This window comes from Kogia breviceps, chromosome 8 (genome assembly GCF_026419965.1).
Source record: "Kogia breviceps isolate mKogBre1 chromosome 8, mKogBre1 haplotype 1, whole genome shotgun sequence".
Classification (NCBI taxonomy): domain Eukaryota; kingdom Metazoa; phylum Chordata; class Mammalia; order Artiodactyla; family Physeteridae; genus Kogia; species Kogia breviceps.
Window position 1 is genome coordinate 94,304,759 of NC_081317.1, and position 14,630 is coordinate 94,319,388.

A 14,630-nucleotide genomic window follows, 5' to 3' on the forward strand; every position below is an offset into this window, starting at 1 on the left:
AGTTTATGATCATATTTGCTAACTCCTCCTGTGGGAGACAAATCCCTTTCAGAGCCGGGGCTGCGTTAATGAGGATGATTGGGCTGTGGAGTAATGTTTTGCTCTTTTCAGCAGATAGACTTGTTTTTCTCAAGCTTTGGGAAGCGGGGGTAGTGGTGATGATGTCGGGGAGGTTGCATTGCCCCAAATCTCCCCACTCCCCAAGACTGGGGAGTCATAAAACCTCAGTTAAACTGAGTATGAATGCAAACCTCGCAGCCAAGGCCAAGACGACAAGGAGCAGGCTCCAGCTTCAGTGGGCTCCAGCCCCCAGCACTTCTGGTGACCCCAGCTGGGGATGCAGACACGGGAGCAGAGCTGTGCCCTGACTGAATTCTCACCCACGGCACCAAGAGCACGGCTGCTGTTTTAAGGTGGGGTGGCCTGTCTCATAGTAAGGAATATCCAGGACCCAAGTAGGTCTCCCTTCTTGCGGGGCGTAAGGGCTGAGGCCGGGATAACAAGGACAATAGCAAACGCGAGCATGACAATTTCCAAGGGCAACCGTCCTGCAAGCCCTTTACAGCTGCTCACCATCTTCTCTTCACGACAGCCGAGGCTCAGAGCCCGGAAGCCCGGTCGCTGGTGGTGAAGCCCCATCCTGGGAGAGCTGAGGTTCATTGTCAGGGACATGAGGGTTGGGGCAGTTCTTAGATGAGGGAAGGAGGAGAACGCCATAGAGGGAGGAAAGAGGCCTGCCCACAAGGCCCAGCTGGCATCCTTGTCCCAGGAATCGTGGACATCCTGCCTTGTGTGTTTGTAGGAAACAAACACATCCTGCCAGTGTGTTTGTAGGAAGCATAGCTGCGCCATCGCACACACTCAGCCTCACCGAGGGGTGGTGGCCCTGGTATGTGCCCCTTGCTCAGCACTTACCTGTGGCTCCTTGTTTGTGACACGAGTCCAAGAGCCGATGCTGCTGTTTCAGGCTGTGAACCCACAGGAGGCAGCAGGGGTGGGGCGTTGCTGTCCTCTGAGAAAAAGGAAGGTGCCCAGTTCCACCATCTGTGCCAGCCTCCATCTGTATCTACCTTTTTTTTTTTTTTCAATTAAGACTACTTCTTTTTAGACAAGTTTTAATTTCACAGCAAAATTGAGGGGAGGATGCTTCCCCAGGCTGATCAGTATGTGTGTGTGTCTAGGGTGAGGCCTCCTGGAAGCAGGATAGAGACAAGAAATTGATACAAATGGTTTATTTGGGAGGTGACTGCAGACAGTCCTGCTTAGGGAAGGGAGAAGGGAGACGGGAAGGGGAGGTGGAACCATAAAAGAGGTGCCTTGTTGCAAACTGAGCTCCCAGGTGCTGCTTTGGGCACCTGGGTTGGATGCTGGGGAATGCCTCAGGCCTTCCCGGTGTGGTCCAGCTGCTGTGTCCCTCCTCCTACTCCACACCCATTGGCTGAGGCCACTCCTGGAGGCTTTGGCTGAGAATTACAAGTCTGTGGTAAGGCCAGGCACCCGCCCTGGCCGCTCGAGGAGGACTTAGCACAGCCTGGCTTCTTGCAGGGCTGTGGGAGAGTGGTCTGTACAGAAGTCTTGTGGGAACCCCTGGGGCCAGGACTCAGACATTCTGGCTGGTGGTGAGGTCACAGGATTCATAGCAAGGAGTTAGGAACATTCTTTTGAAAAGAGATCTGCCCCATCACCCGCCACAATAGCCCGCAGGTCTTTCTCTGTTTCCGAGTGAGGAATCTCAGCCTCCCTGGTGACAGCCCAGACCTGAGGTGGAGTTACAGGATGTCAGCTGTCGCCAGGGCCAGTGCAGCTCTGTGTGGGCCCATCCAGGAGGCAGCTCTTGCTTTGGAGAAGGAACTGCTGCCTTCAAACACCCCTTCTCCCTTCTCCCCAGCCTATGCCAATCAGACCACCAATCAGACCACAGCCACTAGCAGCCTTGGGAACAGGCTTGAGGTTGGCATTGGGCCCGATCCAGGCCGTGTGAGAGTCATTCTTTGGCCCTGGCCAGTTAACAAACCAGTTTCCTGTCTTAGCACATGCCATTTTTATGATACTGCACAGTGTAAAGCTCTATCTTATGTGCTGGCTAACCAGGTCTCAGCCGCCCATGACTGCATGGCCAGAGCAGGCAGACCTCATCACCTCTGTCTTAAAGATGGGGAAACAGAGGCCTAGGAATTGGTGGGGTTTCCCTGGCTCACCTGACCTTGTATGTAAGCAGGTCTGGCCCCTGCTGGTGAGGGCTTGGCATCCTTCCTTCCCTGGACCACATGGCTGTTGAATCTCAGCACCACCTCTGAGAGTTCCTCAGATACAGCTGAGGACAGGAGCCCACCTTCTCACTGTGCCAGGGAGGGCTGAGCAGACCCTCTGGAAGTAACCAAATGATGCCATGCTTCTGATGCCCTATGCACTTTTCACCAGAAAACCTCCAAATCATCCAAAACTCTGAACCAAGTAAATGATACTTGTGCCGACATGCTTGGGGTGAAGTGCCTCGATGGATGTCTGTCACTTACCTTGAAATGAGCAAAAACTATGTTGCAGTGATGGTTGAAATTGACAGAAAACAATAGCAGCAAATGTTCACAGTGACATCTAGGCACTGGGGTTCACTAAGCGATTCTTTCAAATTTTCTGTCTATTAGAAATATTCACAATAACATGTTGGGGTTTCTTAGAGCTGCGAGGTCCCTTGGGATCACCCACTCATTTCTTTGTCCTGTCCTGACCACATGATGAGAATACTGTAGTGGAGACAGGGCCACCTACCCAGGCTTGAAGGCCCCGTGATGCATGTTCTTGGAAGCAAAGAGTTGTTGTGGAGGCCCAGGTGGCATCTTGAAGGACAGTTAGCAGCTGTGGCCCCAGAACTGACTCCTAGCATCCCTCATTGCTGAGACAAACCCAAGGCTCAACACATCCCTAGAGAGCCTTGGAGTGGGGTAGCACCACCCCAGGTTGACAAGCACTGGTTTACCCCTCATTTGACGTGAGAGAAGCCTAGAGAAAGCAATTCACCCCAGAGACGTCACATAGCATTCAGGTGGCCACGATAATCTAGAGCCAAGGGGTTTTGAGTCCTTGGCTGGGGCTCTTTTTTTATTCCCTGGCTTTTCCTAAGACTCTCAAAGGCTTAGACAGTCAGTCATTCAGGGTAGCAATTCTTTGCACTGGGTACCATTTAAGATACTGAAACCCACTGTTAATGTGCTTTCTCTCTTACCCAGGTCACAGTGCCATCAGGAGATGTGCTCGGAACTATTTCTCCAGGAGCTGTGACAGGTTTTGAGGACTCAGGCACAGCAGAGCAGCATTTGACAGGGCTGACCAGGTGTACGGATGCGGCCAGTGACACTGGAAAGGCTCTTCTTCCTCTGAAGTCCCTGGTCTAGGTAGTCATTCAACCTGAGACCAAGCAGTTCCTAGCGTGGGTTCATGTTGGACTCCACTGAGTCAGATTCATCATTCCTGGGAAGCTCACTGGGTGTGCATGGTGGCTGCACACCTAGTGGCTGCAGCTGACCCATGCTCACCTCTTCATTCCATCCTGGGCTCTCTGTTCTGATAACGTATATACACGAGGCAAGGTGGGTGAGGTGCCACTGGACTCAGAATGCCTGTAAGAGACACAGCAGTGTTTCCAGAGGCTGGTGAAACTCTGGGACACACCTGTTTCCCAAAGTTTGGCCTCAGTTTACCCGAGATGATTTAAATTTGTAGCATTATAATTTGGCTCTGGATTTAGTTATTCAGAAGCACTACAGAAGGTCTGCTGCAATTTCTGTTGAAACTGGTAGATTAATTATGTGTGTTTTTCTTTGTTCTCTCTGAATCATCATAAAATTATAGTAAATGAATACAGAAAGGTATAAATCCAGAGGGATGTGACAACAGCAGACTGGACATGTCAACAAAATTTTGCAAAATGGGAAGTACATGGTTTAGTGGAATAGATGAACTGCACACTACGTGCCAGCAAGTGTGGGTGTGTACATGTGTGCATGTGTGTGTGGGAGATGGGTAATGGGATAATAATAAGGAAATTTAAGGTTGTTCCAGTTACTCTTGGTGCACAACAAACCAACCTATAGTGACAGGAATATAATATCCTCCTGGATTCAGTGCTTAGGAATTCAGACAGGGAAGAGTGGGACTGGCTTATCCCTGTTCCTCCATGTCTGGAGCCTTAGCTGGGGAGACCCAAAGGCTGGTGGACCAGAGCACCTCACATGGCCCTTCATGTGGCTTGGGCTTCCTCACAGCATGGTGGCTGAGTTCTCAAAGGAGCATTCCAGGACAGCCAGATGGAGGCTGCTTGGCTTTCTGTGACCTACCTTCAAGAGTCACACAGCCTCGCTTTGGCCATAATCTGTTGATGAAGCAGTCATGAGACTGCCGGTAGAAAAGAAAGTTCCACAGACACTCACTTCTCAATGTGAGGGTGTCAGAGAATTTTGGAGCCATGCAGAAACCCCAGGAACTTGAAATCATAAGCATCAGATACTCTGAAGGCCAGAGTGAGGGCATAACCACCCTGCAGGAGGCAGAAGGGCTACTCTTCGGAGAGACTGACTTAGTGAGGCTCTGAGCTTTGAAGCCCTAGTCAGAGCTGAGAATGGAGAACCCAGGCTGAAAACAGATGAATCAAGTAAAAATCTAAAAACCCGTTTTCCAAATAGTCAGATCCCCTCCCACTCAGTCCTCTTTCCCCACTCAACTTAGGTATGTTGCCACTCTGCAGGCAGAATGTTGACAGATTCTTCTCTGGTGAGACTGAGAATGCAAAGAGAAAAGACCTATGGGATTGACATCAGTGGGTAGCTCAGTGAAATAGCCCAGCAACCACCTGATAGTGAAATGACCAGATGGCAAGCTCAGCCACACTGAGCTTCCAACCAGCCAGCTAGGACCTTAAATAGGGGAGAGACGACTCTAGACACCTAAGTATTTGAGGAAAGCTTCTAGTAGGAATGACAGAGATAAACAATAACAACAAATGATAGGAAGAAGAAACTCAAGGAAAGAGAGACAATGCAGAAAATAAAGACATATCCATGAAACTATAATGTGATATTAAAAGAACATTTAGAATATGTGAAAGAGCTCTTAGAAGTTAAAATTATGTAGCAGAAGTAAAAAAAAAAAATCAATAGAATTTTGGAAAATATTATTGAGGATATCTCCCAGGAAGTAGAAGAGAAAGACAAAGATAGTCACAAGAGAAACATTAAAGGATTAATCAACAAGGTACAACATGTGACAAATAGGAGCTCCAGACAAAGAAAAAGGAGAGGAAATTATCAGAGACAGTAACCAAAATGGAAGAATAGGAGTTTCCAGACTGAAAGAGCCACCAAGTGCTTAGCACAACAGTCTAAGAAAAGACCCATATTGGGCTTCCCTGGTGACGCAGTGGTTGAGAGTCCGCCTGCCGATGCAGGGGTCACGGGTTCGTGCCCCGGTCCGGGAGGATCCCACATGCCGCGGAGCGGCTGGGCCCGTGAGCCATGGCCGCTGAGCCTGCGCGTCCGGGGCCTGTGCTCCGCAACGGGAGAGGCCACAAAAGTGAGGCCCACATACCGCAAAAAAAAAAAAAAAAAAAAAAGACCCACATCAATGCATATTATCACGAAATTCAGGACATCAGCGATAAGGAGAAGATACTAAAAAGCTTCCAGAGAGACAAAAATAAGGTCATATACAAAGGATTTGCAATGAGCATGCCATAAGCCTCCTCACAGCAGCACTGGGAGTCAGTGGAGAGATGCCTTCCACACTGGGAGGGGAGGTGATCTGCATCCTGGGATCCTATACCCAGCTAAACTATCAGGCAGGTGCATAACTCAAATAGTAAATTTGCTGCTAGGAAACTTGACTGATTGCATGTGAAAATGCTCATATTTTCTTTGGTTTAGATCTATGTGGAATCTTTCAGGAAGGAACTATATAGTTACACTTGGTGTAGTATTTATCCTGAGGTTTATTCTTACCTCCTTGACATACCCTGCCCTTCGGCTTCTCTCATCTCTGCTTTTCTTTATGGTCAAACTTGAAAACGTAGTGTGGGTTTCTCCCGATATCTGAAAGTAGAGTGTTCCTATGAAACCTTTCACAAGCTGAAATGGTGTAAAGTGAGGAATCAGTTACCTTAGGACACATTTTGCCAACAGATGCACAAAATCAACTGAGATAAAGCACAGATGCTCACAGACACAGTTCAAAGCTATGGCAGCTTGATGCTGAGATGCTGAGTGTGGTTCCTGGGAAGAAGCTTGGCGGGGCCACTGTCGTTGCTCCGGGTACACAGTGCCTCTGAAACGGCCACTGCAAAACAAATGCGGAATGCTATTTTCACTTTTTGCCTTTTTTCATCAGAGTGCAAATCCTCTTTGGATATCTTTTGGTTAGCGAAAACAGGTACTGATGCAGGTCTTTCGTAAAAGTGAAGTGGTGCAAGGTGAACTTTTGAAAAGCGGGGGGTACCTGGATACATGAAGGGTTCTAACCTCCGTTGGATCCATGGACTCATTCTGCTTCCTCTTTCTCAACCCAACACTCCCCATGCATTCCATTTTCTCGACTGCCTTTTTATCCATTTCCTTATTTTTAAAATAATAAACATAATACAACGCAGAAAACATTAATCAAAGAGAAAGTCCCAATTCACTCATTTACTTAGCATTTGCATCTTCCTCCCTCAGGTTTTACTATTTACAGTCTGTTTCATGTTTTGCTTAGGAAGGTCTTCCCCATGACAAGCTTATAAATATTTCCTCCTACCTTTTCTATTCAATTCATATTTTAAAAGCATACTTATATACTTAATCCAACTGGCATTTATTTTTATGTGTGTTGTGAGGAACTTGGGTTTCAGCTGAGGATGTTTCTACTCTGCCCCACCCGCTGATGGTGAGGACACCTGGCTTCCCATCCAAGGAACATTTTCAGTCTCATCTCGCTTCCCCCACTAGGTGTCTGGCTGTGTCCCCACTCCTTCCTCACAACTTCCTGGGCTCCAGCAGGGGGATGGGTTCTCTCCTTCTTCCCTGGCTGCCCTACCTCAGAGTCCTACCGTGGCTCCTTGGCCTGGGCACCCCCACCCCGCTTCCAGCTGGCTCGGGACACCCTCCCCCTGGAGCGCCGGGGTCCCCCTCCACCTTTCCTCCTCCTGCCTGCTGCCCACAGACCTTATCTCCCCAACGCCTGTCTCTTCTGTATCCCTGAGAGACCCCAGGGTCATTTCTACTTCTCCTCCATCTGCTGTCACTGCGAGTCCCATGGATCCTGACCTTGCTGAGTGTGAACTTCCAGCTTCTGTCCCTATCTCTCCCCCTGGACTTGCAGAAGTCCCCATCCTTCCTCAGTCTGAGCTTTCATACCTCTGGGCCTTTGCAGGGCCATTCCTTCTGCCTTGAACCCCTTTCCTCTAGTCTGTCTGACAAAGCCCACATTTCCCTGAGAACCCAGTCCCACTCCACTCCCTTGCTCCATTCCCTGAGCTGCCTGAGCACAGAACCTTCCTCTCTGTCTGTGTTAGAGCTTGTGTACCCCCGGCCTGGTCCTCTTCTTCTGTGATGCCCATTCCCTGTCTCTCGTTTATGAGGCTGGAGCCCAAATCCTCCAGTTCCCAGGCCTTGGTGCTGGAGCCTCACACGGGCAGAACCTTGATGAGAGCACACATGGTCCCTGGGAGGTGAGGAGGACAACGGTAAGAATCTGGCAGCGAGGGAGGCAAGTTGCCTGAGGCAGTGCTGTCAGCCAGGGCCTCTAGCCAGTGGCTGGCCTGCCTACTGGGAGTCAGGCTGAGGCTGGAGGAGGTCAGGCTGCCCCGTCACAGCCCTTAACAGTGCAGCTGAAGGGATTCAGCCAGGAAGCTCTGTGGCTGGATGCCGTGCCTGGACCGCATGCAGATTCTTTGTAAAAGGATGCATTTTGTTCTTCCAGATCCCAAAGCCTTGTGCGACCCTGAAGAAATGCAGGCTCCCAGAACTGCTGTGCCACGATTGGGCTGCCCAGCACCTCTCTCAGGGAGGAACAATGGCTCCATGTCTCAGGGCTGACGTCTCCGGGTTGGATCTGACACACATACACAGTTTGTATGCTCTCCCTAAGCCCTGGAATGAATATGGTGCTGTGGCTCTGTCTCCTTCAGCATGAGGTTTTGATTTCCTGGTTCTCTGAGTGTGGGGAGTGACTGGAGAGCTGGCTGCTCGAAGCACGCGCTCTGGCCCGGTTAGAGGTGCAGGTCTGGTGCAGGCAGGGTCACCGTGGTCCTTTGTCCTCTTGGTGCAGAGTAACTCAGAGAAGCAGCTGTGTTTCAGGCTCAGACACTGGCCAGCACCATGATGGAGGCACTGCTTCCCTCGGTGGGACTTTTTCTGTAACGGCTCTGTCTGTCTGTCTGTAAGCCTTGCTCCACCCTGACTTTCTATAAACCTGGGGTGGCGAAGCTCCAACACACAGCCACCACCAAGTCCTTCCTCCTCCTTGGCAGATGCCACTAAATAATCATGGTGGTATCTGACCGTACACTCAGAATCCTTCTCAACACTTGCTGAGAGCTACCATTCCAGATGAACATTGTAGACAATCTGTGCAACTGGGTCAGTCAGGAGATGTCCTGTGAGGCGACCATTCTTGGCTCTAGTGTGAACACCGGCCTGTGTCCACAATGACAGTCACAGCACTGGGCGGGGCTACAGCAGGGGCTCCTGGTTCACTTCTCTTGTTCCACAGGCGAGGAGGTGGAGCCCAGAGAGGGTGATTGCGGGAGGACTGGCGTGCCTTCAAGCACGCCCTATAGGAGACATGGGGAGCACAGGCCCCATTTGGGCATGCTGCATTTGGGGGTTCCCTCTTGGAGGTGGAGTATGAAATTGACGTCACAGGCTCTGATGAGTGTGGCTGTGAGGGGCTCTTTTGCCCTGATGCAGCCCCGCATTTCCCTGAGGGCAGAGCCAAGCTCAGAGCACAGCATGTGCGCTGGTGCAGTTCCTGCCCTGGTCCTTGAACCTGTTTTCCAGGTGAAGATACTGAGGCCGAGCAGCTTGTCCAGATCCCTGGTTGGCAAATCAGAGCCAGGCAAGGGCCAGCTCGCCTGTTCCTTTCCATGAGAACCTCTCTAAGTGTGCCAACTGTCACTCTTTTGTTCCTTTGAATCTGCTTTATCACCTATGGGGCATTTCTGCTTGTTAGAAAGAACCTCACGCTCTCAGGACCAAGGCTGAGGCTGGCGAGGTTTGGGTCTATCCCACAGTGCACAGTGATGAAGCCAGAGCATCCTGCTACAGTGAGAAATGGGTCCCCACAGGCAAAGGAGAAGCAGCACCTGGGACCTGTTAAAACCACTATAGGTGTTTGCTGCAATTCAACTGAAATTAGTTAAATTTAAGTCTTTGTTAATAATGCCTCTGTGCTCAAGCAAATTGGCCTGACTGGAGTCTTGGGTGCATGTGGGTGTGTAAGACGTGCATCTGCACACCTGACTTGTCAAGGCAGTAGGTAGCTTTGCTTTCAAAAGGCTGCATGTCCCTGGATGCGGCACGGGTGAGCAACTGGCCCTACGCATGGATGGTGTCACTGTCGCTTCCCTGACTAAGCTCGGTGTGGCTGGTGGATGGGGACAAGCTTGTGGAGGTGGTTGAAAGTGACATAGAGGTTTCTGTCCTGGTGATCTATTGCCACATACCCCCCACCCTGTATTTGGAGGTTTAGAACAACAATCATTTTTATTGTATGTCCTGATGTTGTGGGTCAGGAATTGGGGCAGGGTACGGCTTATGGAGTCTCCTGCTCCTCCCAGAGCTGACGGAGGTCACTCCGTGATACCCATCTGCTGGGTGGGCTGCTCTGGGGCATCCAAGACTGCATCTCTCACATGCCCAGGGCCTTGATGGGAGTGCCTGACCAGAACGCCCCCATGTGGTCCTTGCAGGGTCCTTGGACTTCCTCCATGGACTTTACCAGAGTGAGAAGGTTCCAAGAGAGGAGGTGGAAGCTGCAAGCCCTGTGATCTAGTCCCAGATGTACCAGAAGGTCTCTTTGGCTGCATCCCCTCGAGGAGCAAGTCATGGGAGCCACCTCGGATCCCAGGGAGGGGAAATCGGCTGCCCTTCCCACTGGGAGGAGCGTAAAGACTTTGTGGCCATCCTTCATGCTCCACAGGCCATGTTGAGCCACCCGGAGTGCAGGGCAGTGTGTGCGGCGGGGAAGCGTGAGACCTAGTGCTGCAGAGGGGTCTGGCGAGTCAAAAATCAGAATCGCTCCTTGCCCTTCTCTGTGCTGGGAGAGGCTGGTGTTCTGAGCAGCTGGTGCTCTGAGACAGGGGCCAGAAATGTATCCTCCCTGCCATCTCCCTGCCCCTTTGGGGTTTAGCAGTAGCTCGTTTCTCTCCCCATTCCCTCCCCACCCCCAGTCCCTTATCCCTTGTCCTCCAGTCCCCCTTGTCCTCTACTCTCCGGTCATTCCTGCTGTTTGGAGGGCACACACTGCACCCTCCTTGCTGGCTGCTCACCAGCTCCGCTCCGCACGTGTCCCCTACATCAGCCCCTCTCTCCTCAGCCCCTTACGTTGCCATGTGTTTCCCGATAGGGGCCTGACCCACAAGGCACATTTAAAAATAATTAATTTGATCATATTTTCATAATCAAAGAACATGACAAAATTTTTATGAACTGTGAAATAAAACAGCAAATGCTAAAAAATAACTTGGGAGATTTCCCTTTTTGGGGGAGTGTTTAAGAGATCGCCAGGCTGTATAAGGGTGGTTACTCTGTCTCACAGATCTCGGGCCGCTTCTTGTGCTTTCGCTTTATCTTTGCAGCTGCGGTCCTGGGTGTGCTCGGCGGGCAGTGGCTTCTCATCAGGTTTGGTGGGGCCTGGAGCTTGTCCCTCCTTAAGACAAGGGCAGGATCTGAGCCCCACATTAGGAGAGGGCATGAGGGTGGGCTGGGGCACGACGACCCCGGGCGGCCACACTGCCCTTTCTGATTTGACCCTCAGCAATGTGTGTGGGGCCACGTGGATGTCTGCGCCGCAAGTTTGCCTCCGTGGCAGCTGAGACACTGTTGTGTGAAGCTTCTGGCAGGAAGCCCCGCGGCGTGTCTGGAGGCCCTCAGGGCTCACAGGCCCAGCCCACCACACTCCTTGCCACCGTGTCCCTCTTGCCAATCCCTGTGATGCCGAGATGCTGGTGGATGCGGGCTGAGGAGGATCTTGGAAAATGGGGAAACCTGGGGGTCGAGGTCAAACATCTGCCAGGGACATTTTCAGGAAAGAGGGAGTGAACTTCATGCCCTGTGCTTCTTCCCTCCGCAGCATGAGCCTCCTGTGCCCCGATGGCCCACCACCAGCAGACGCCTTCCCCGCATGTTCCATAGCCCAGCCAAGGCTGTCTCATGCTGCAGAGACCACGGTGACCTCAGACTCAACTTCATCAGCGTCCGTACTCAAGCCTCTCCCTGAACTACTGATGCTGACATCTGGTGACCCAGTCAGCCCACGTCTGGAGATGCAGGGAGGAACCAGGGCCCGGAGGCCAGGTCTTAATTAAGGAGCTCAGGAGCAGGAAAGCTTCTGTGCAGTGGCGGCAAATGAAGAACCACTTCCTTCTAGAACAGTTAGGTGCGTCATTCTTGGAATTAGGTGAATTGAATGAATTGGCACCGTGCCTTGGAGCCAGTCCAGGCTCCGGTCCACCTGGAGGGTCACCTTCTCCTGGGAGTGTTCTGTGCCAAGGTCACTTGACCAAGGAGCCGAGGTGACACTGGCTGGTCTTGCAGTGTCCACCCGCTTGAGTCTCCTCCCTTCAGGCTGTGGCTTCTGAGTGTTTTCTTCTTGTCTTAGTAGGTCTATTCTCCAAATATCTGACAGTCAAAGCCCCACTGCTTACTCTGGAGTTTCCCAGGACCCCTGGCCCTGTGCCCATGTGGAACTTGATCCAGCTACATGGAAATGCTGTGGAGAAGGCTTGGCCTTTGTAATATAGTTACCCTGACCTTGGCCCAGACCTTGGGCTGGGCTAGATGTGAGCCAGGGCTTCCCACAGGCTAGGTGCAGGGGGGCGCTGTGTGCTTACACAGGGCTCCCCCAACCGTGACCTGCAATCCCATGTATGTGGCAACTCCTGAGGACAGGACCCCCTCTATGGGCTGCCATCCTCTCCCTCCTGAAGGGTCCCAGCAGGCTCCCGGCTGAGGTCCTCGTCCTGTTGGCATGGTGCCCTCACTCACTCCCACCAGCTGCTCCTCTTTCACACCCTCTGGGATCCTCACAGCGGGGGATGGGATGTGGGGTACAGCCCGTCTCCTTCCCTGCCCTCCCTGGCCCTCCATGCTCAGACAGGCTTGCACTGGGAGATGAAAGAAGATTGCTCTGTGTCACAGCAGCTGGGTGAACTCCAGGTGTTGTGAGGGCGAGGAGAACCTTCTCAAGGAGGAGAAGCTGAGGACGACAGTCCCAGAATTTTAATGCAGTTACATTTCCCTTCACAAAGACACCTGTGAGCCCCCTTAACTCCTTTATGTATCTCACGGACTTTAGCAAATCACGTTGGGTTACTCTTTAATGGAATTATCCCCGCTAAAGGAATATCCATTAGATTGCATTGTGTATCTGCAAGGTCTTATCTTCTTTATAAACACAATTTCTCTATTTGTTGGAGATCAAGCCCCAGTACCTTGCATTCTCGCCTTGCAGAGAGGTACTATTGCAGTTCCTGCAGACAGGAACCTTCAAGTGTCAGAAATTCAGCCCAGGCGGAAGTGGCAGAGCAGGAGACAGCCTCTCTCTGTATTGCCTTTTAAAGCTTCCTGCAGCATTTCGTATACAGCATTAAGTATATTTCGGTTTGAAGTACACAGTTAAGTAAACTGTGTTCTAAGGGAGATGTCTAAGGGGTTGTACTTTCCTCCTTTAGCGGGACCAGTGTGCCCTGCCCATGCACCGAGGTGGCCGCAGGAGGAAGGCTGGTTTCTCAGGGCCCAAACCCTCTCCAGGGCAGCCTGCTCCCGGCCTTCCAGCTGCAGAGGAAAGATCTTGCGTGCATTTTGTGGTCTGCAAGCAGCTGCCACTGTGGTGAGGCCACACCCTTGGTGCCCAGGAAGCTCTGCACGCGGCATTCCACAGAGAAAATCAGAACCGGGAATGGGAACACACCCCAGTTGGACGTGTGATTGACAGAGCCCTGCAGCGAGCGGTCATGTGCAAACGTGTGAGCACAGAGCACAGACCACCCCTCTGGGACGTGTGTGCAGCGCGGGGTAAAGTGTTCCTACTTTTGGTGTGGTTCTCTCGCCGGAGCAGAGGGAGGGTGTGGCTGCTCCTGGCTCAGCTGGGCAACAGGCAGGCTCTGTCCATCCCCTGCTCTGGCTGGCTGCACATCATGTAACGACCCGCAGTCCTGGAGGGGCCTCTCCCTGTTGTGATCCCTATTTACCACTTCCTTGAGCCGAGACTGAGGCCGATCACCTGGCACGGGCTCTCAAATCCTTTGGCACATCTGAGAAGCCGGCTCAGCAGCAGGGCGTCTCTGCTGGGCTTGGGGACAACCCTTGAGTGCCTCTGGACTCCTGCCCAGGGTGGGGCCGGGTGGGGGCCTGGAAGACCGAGATTTGAGGTTGGGGAGAGCAGCCGAGATGAAATGAAATCTCGGAGGAGGCACCGTGCCTGCCTGAGAAGTGGCTTCTTCCCAGGACCAAGTGCTGACAAACAACACCGAGAACAGAGGGAAAAACAGCATCTCCTCTGCCCCACCCCCTTCCCAAGGGCAGCCACCTCCTCAGTTAATTGGAAAGGCAGAAGACACTGTTGTGAAATGCGACTCCTGTGCCATCGGCGCCTCTGTGGGCTCTTCACCGGGTTTATGGACAAATGGTCACATGCTGTTGTCCGCTTCAGAAGGGGTTCCGGGCAGCACACAGCCACCCCGAGAGGGAGGCCAGGAGCACACGTGTTGCACAACACAGCAGGGCCATCTGTCCCCTGAGCTGAAGGCCCCAGGAAGACCATCTGCCGACGCTGGGTGGGCAGGCCGCCTGTGAGCCTCCCCCAGAGCCAGTCAATCGCTCACTGCACGTAAACCAGCCTTGAAGGTGCTGCCTGGGTACCGACCTCACTCACAGCCTGCTTCCCCACCTGCCGGGGTGCACGGGGTGCAGTCCACACGGGCTCTGCCAGGCCTGCCTGGTGTGGGTGTGAGACATCTCACAGGTGGGAGAGCAGCTGGCTGGTGCCCCGGTGCTCGTGGCCTGCTCCGACCGTGGCCACGTTGTAACAAGGCAGGTGGGGAGCAGTGTTGCTGCTCTGTGGGCTAAGTGGATAGTATGTGGGGGGGCTATTAGGACCAGGTTAGACCCGGAGCTGTGCCGGGCTGCACAGGCCAGTCCCCTGTCCTTTGCCTGACCCTGCTGCCTGCACGGCTTGTCGGAGGGAAGCGGCCAGCAGAGGCCCTCCCCTCGGTCCTCTCCTGCCAGGCCGCTTGTGACGCTGTCCAAGGTTGTGACACCGGGCTGTCCCCGCACAGCAAACCACCAACACCTTTAGCTCTGGGGGTGGCACTCACAGAGCCTGGTGGGAGGCCATGGCTTGACCTTGGGACGCTACATCTGTTAAAGTACAGATGTCACCCGCAG